The 5,311-nt window shown below is 50.3% G+C and overlaps 1 protein-coding gene across 2 annotated transcripts in view; it reads left to right on the top strand.

The window, feature by feature from the left end:
• Positions 1-2,513: 2,513 nt before the first annotated feature.
• ZDHHC1 (zinc finger, DHHC-type containing 1) overlaps positions 2,514-5,311 on the top strand; it is a 22,289-nt gene continuing 19,491 nt past the window's right edge. For both annotated transcript variants that reach the window (XM_011996691.1, XM_011996692.1), the window contains exon 1: positions 2,514-2,831. The gene's annotated coding sequence lies outside the window, so the exon portion shown is untranslated. The remainder of the gene's footprint in view (positions 2,832-5,311) is intronic.

Below are 5,311 nucleotides of genomic sequence, written 5' to 3'. Positions count from 1 at the left end.
TGGGAGACAAAGCGAGACTCTGGCTCCAAAAAAAAAAAAGAGAGAGAGAGAGATAAAATTTTTTTTTTTTTTTTTTTTTTGAGACGGAGTCTTGCTCTGTCGCCCAGGCTGGGGTGCAGTGGACGGATCTCATCTCACTGCAAGCTCCGCCTCCCGGGTTCAGGCCATTCTACTGCCTCAGCCTCCGGAGTAGCTGGGACTACAGGCGCCCATCACCTCACCCGGCTAGTTTTTTTGTGTTTTTTAGTAGAGATGGGGTTTCACCGTGTTAGCCAGGATGGTCTCGATCTCCTGACCTTGTGATCCACCCGTCTTGGCCTCCCAAAGTGCTGGGATTACAGGCTTGAGCCACTGCGCCCGGCCTTTTTTTTTGTGTGTGTGTGACAGAGTCTCACTCTGTCACCCAGGCTGGAGTGCAGTGGTGTGATCTCGGGTCACTGCAACCTCTGCCTCCCGGGTTCAAGTCATTCTCCTGCCTCAGCCTCCCGAGTAGGTGGGACTACAGGTGCGTGCCATCACACCTGGCTTACTTTTGTACTTTTAGTAGAGATGGGGTTTCACCACGTTAGCCAGGATGGTCTTGATCTCTTGACCTCGTGATCCACCTGCCTCAGCCTCCCAAAGTGTTGGGATTACAGGCGTGAGCCACTGAGACCAGTTGAGAGATAAGATCTTACTCTGTCACCCAGGCTGGAGTGCAGTGGCATGATCGTAATTCACTGCAATCTTGAACTCCCGAACTCAAGTGATTCTATTCTCCAGCCCCAGCCTCGTGAGTAGCTGGGACTCTAGGCACAGCCCACCAGGCCTGGCTATTTTTTTCATCTTTTGTAGAGATGGGAGTCTCTCTATGTTTCCCAGGCTGGTCTCAAACTCCTGGCCTCAAGTAATTTTCCTGCCTCAGCCTCCTTAAAGTGCTGGGATTACAGGTGTGAGCCACTGCATCCAGCCTCATCCTCCATCTTGATTTCTGGGTCATGATCTCTGTTTGACCCGAAGTTTTCCAATTCCAGATAAGAATTAAGGAGTTAGCTTGTATTCTGAAGCCGGAATAGCATTGATATTTATCCCACATTGAGTTTGAGTTTATCAATCTTAAAAACAAGAATTTAAGTAATAAGTTATGTCACTTGCACAAGGACCCACGCACCTGTCATGTGACAGATCAGTAGTTATGTTGCCTAATAAAACATACAATAAGTATGCTTGTGACTTATACATTTTAGAGATAAGGATGTTTTCTCTCCCTATCTGTCATATCTGCCTTGGAGATGTGCACAGGACAGATAGCAGAAGACAAAGTGTCTTCCTGTCTTTTGAGAAAGCCTGAGCTCATAGAAGATTCCATTCTGAGTGTCCCCAAGGAGAAGGGGAGAGGGGACTTTTAGGGAAACCAAGTTAGCAGGGAAGTCTCCCAGGTAAAGAAAGGGAAGTGAGGCTGCAGGTCCTGGAGCAGAGGAAGCAGGTGTCTGTCCCTGGCAGCCCCAGGGAGAGGCAGGGGCCTCATCAGAGATGGCCTCATAGAGCCCAAACCTGAACATCTTTGTGGACGGGGCAATGGCTGTGGCCTCAGTACCAGACAAAACCCTGACCAGAGGGTTTTTTGCTTGTTTGTTTTTGGTTGTTTTTTCCTGTAGGAAAACATGAGTCCTTTGGGATTACCTAGCTAAGAGGAGTCCAGTGGAGACTGAGACTGAATTTCCCGGCCAGGCAGGGGCTCACGCCTGTAATCCTAGCACTTTTGGAGGCTGAGATGGTGGGTCGCTTGAGTTCAGGAGTTTGAGACCAGCCTGGGCAACACGGCAAAACCCCGTTTCTACAAAAAAATGCGAAAATTAGTCGGGCGTGGTGGTGCTCGCCTGTAGTCCCAGCTACTCTGGAGGCTGAGACAGGAGGATCGCCTGAGCCCAGGAGTTCGAGGCTGCAGAGAGCCGTGATTGTGCCACTGCACTCCAGCCTTGGCAACAGAGACCAGTTTGAAAAATAAAAAAAGATTGAATTTCCCATCAGCTTGGAAGATTGGGGTTTGATTTTTGCTTGATTTAAAGGCAATAAATAAATGAGATATTTTGTGCTACGTATTTTAAGCTCTTACACTTCTTGCTTTATATTCTGGGGTACCTGCATTTTTAGTGGTGTAATTTATTTGTCTAGATCTGTTTGCCCCTTAACCTGTAAACTCCCGGAAGGATCACGATATCATGGATGTTCCAGAACATACGCTCATCGAAGTGTAAAGGTTGATTGGGGTTGGGGGAGGTCTCTTCTTGAGAGCGATGGTCTCAGGATAGAAACTGGAAGAGGGCGTGTGAGATGTTAGGATTTCAGGAAGACAAGCTGTGACTCGGGAGTAGGGAAAAGTGGATTTTCTAGACGAAAGGTTAGGCAGAATCTGGGAATGGTCCGACTGGGGCACCAAAGGGGTCCCTGGCAAGCCCCGCCCCGGCCGGGGGACCGGCGCGGAGTGACGCAGCGCGGTTTGGCCGCTGTGGGGCGCCGTAGCCCGCGCCGTTGTCAGGGGAACGGGCCCAGCGCCGGACGAGGCCCAGCCAGTCTGGGCCTGGCCTGGCCGCCCCGCAAGCCTGCTGGAACCGGAGCCGGAGCCGGAGCCAGAGCCAGAGCCAGAGCCAGAGCCCGAGGACTCGCCGGCCCAGTCTCCGTCCGGGATGGGGCCCTGCTCCCGGGCGCGTTGTCGCCCAGTCCCGGGGACCGTCCCTACCGCGAGGGTCTGAAGCGCGGCTGCCCCGGGGAGGGTGGAAGGCCAGGCGTGGGGCCCGAACCTCTGGCTGACCTTGGCAGGGCCCATCTGGCACGGCCGCCGCGGCGCGCAGGTGAGGAGTCCCCGCCCGCTTTCTCACCTCGAAGCCTGGCTTGAGCCACGGGGTCGCGGATGCTGCCGCCTGGCCAGCTTTGGGCTCACTTCCGCCTGGAGCTGGTGACCTGAGTTCCAGGGCCCGGGCAGAGCGCGGGGCTTCCTTTTAGCATGCATCAAGTTCACAGATCTTCCTTGAGCGCTCACTCTTTGCCAGGCTCTGTGCCAGGCGTGGGCACAGAGGACTCCGAACAGACGTGGCCCGTCTCCAGAACCCAGAGCATTAAGGAAGGTGGCTGGGAAGCAGGTGTCATATATGACTAAAGTGATTTCAGGTCGGGTTAGGCTCTCTGGTATTGAAATCTAGGGGTTGGTCATGGAGGGTCTGTTTTAAAAGGAAACCATGGGAAGAGTTTTTAATTTTTTCCTTTTTTTTCTTTGAGACGGAGTTTTGCTCTTGTCGTCCAGGCTGGAGTGCAGTGGCACGATCACGGGTCATTGCAACCTTCGCCTCCCAGGTTCAAACGATTATCCTGCCTCAGCCTCCCGAGTCTGGTGTTACAGGTGCCTGCCACCACACCCAGCTAATTTTTGTATTTTTGGTAGAAACGGGGTTTCAACATGTTAGCCCTGGTGGGACTAACATGGACTTGAACTGGACTTGAACTCCTGACCTCAGGTGATCCACCCTCCTCGGCCTCCCAGAGAAGAGTTTGGATGAGTTTCACATTTGAAAAGCTCACTTCACTCTGGCTGCTGAGCAGCATGGTTGTGACAGGACATACTGGGAAGTCAGCTGAGGGCCATCCTAGTTCTGCCAATCTAGCTGTGCCTCCTAAAATAACTCATTTAGTGCCTCTGAGCCTCAGTGTTCTCATGATGGGGGTGGATGTTCTGCGTGTTTTTTATGAGAAAGTGAGAGGCCAGTCACATCTGAAATCAATGACTACAGGGATCTGCAAGAATGGTTGGAAATGATAGGACCTTCCTTAGAGCTCTGTGAGAATTGAATGAGTGAATTCCACTGAAGCAGTGCCTGGCACAGAATAAGTGCCCTCTAAATGCTGGTGTTGGTTATCATCATGCAAACACTGTAGGAGAGCAATGCTGGTGGTTTGGATTGGGGTAATGGCAGCAGAGATGGTAAAAAAGTGGCTTGACTTCCTTTACTGAAGGAGAGCTGGGTTCAGACCTGGGCTGAGGGGTGGTCTCTGCTTTTGTGGAACTATTGGTTCACTGTGGGAGACGGGTTTATAAACAGATAATCACCATGAGATGCAGTAAAAGCAACAGTGGTGCTTAATTAGCCAGATTGTTTTGTTTTGTTTTTGTTTTTCTTTCTTTGTTCTGTCACAACTTTGTTCTTAATGACTGTTGCCCTGGGTGTTCCCCAAGGCTGGCTCCTGCAGTCATATGAGTTGATTTCCTGGTTGAAATCAACAACCTTGGCCTCTCTTCATTGGCCTTGTTTCTATTCTGTGTTACTCCCTCCTTCTTGTCCCCTTTCCTTGGCTTCATTTGTATCCCAATTTGCAATGGTTGCTTCAGGAGGAGAATGGCACAGAAAATGTTTGCAAACCATGTCGACTCAGGAATAATTGGGGTTTCAAGCTTTTCTTGCCATGGCATCAGACCTTTTTTTTTTTTGACAGAATCTCGCTCTGTTGCCCAGGCTGGAGTGCAACGGCGTGATCCCGGCTCACTGCAAGCTCGACCTCCTGGGTTCAAGAGATTCTCCTGCCTCAGTCTCCTGGGTAGCTGGGATTACAGGCGCCCACGACTATGCCCAGCTAATTTTTGTATTTTTAGTAGAGACGGGGTTTCACCATGTTGGCCAGGCTGTTCTCGAACTCCTGACCTAAGGTGATCCGCCCGCCTCGGCTTCCCAAAGTGCTGGGATTACAGGCATGAGCCACTGCGTCCGACCAGCATCAGACTTCTGCCTGTTATGAGAGAGAAAGCGAGGGCCCAGCTACCTCTGAGACCAGTGACTGGAGAGGTCTTTGAGAACAGCTTGAAGTTCCAGTTTAATTTTCGGTAGTTGTGTGATGTGCATCCGTTAGTTGAACTAGAGCTGCTTCTCAGAATTTTAAGGTCAGAGACTTCTCTGGCACCTGTGGGGAATTTTAATAAACAAAGTACTCGTCCCTAAACAATCTTTTGTAAATGACTTTTGTGCTGTAAAACACTGTGTACCGTGAAATGTTTTCTGTCTAGCTTCTCTTTAGGTAGTTCAACTGGGCATCTGTTAAATCTCAGTGAAAATTATTTCAAAAGCAGATCCTGGGGGAAACAAAGTTCATTTAGGAATACTCATAGATAGAAAATCTCCCGACTGGATGGTGGTTTATACTTGTAATCCCAGCCCTTTGGGAGGCCAAGGTGGGAGGCTTGCATAAACCCATGAGTTTGAGGTTACAGTGAACGATGATCATACCACTGCACTCCAGCTTGGGCGACAAAGAAGGATCCTGTCTCTAAAAAAAAAAAAAAAAAAAA

Source organism: Mandrillus leucophaeus, unplaced genomic scaffold, assembly GCF_000951045.1.
Source record: "Mandrillus leucophaeus isolate KB7577 unplaced genomic scaffold, Mleu.le_1.0 Scaffold522, whole genome shotgun sequence".
NCBI classification, from domain to species: domain Eukaryota; kingdom Metazoa; phylum Chordata; class Mammalia; order Primates; family Cercopithecidae; genus Mandrillus; species Mandrillus leucophaeus.
The sequence above is the reverse complement of the archived record's forward strand: the minus strand, read 5'-3'. Positions and strand labels throughout refer to the sequence as shown.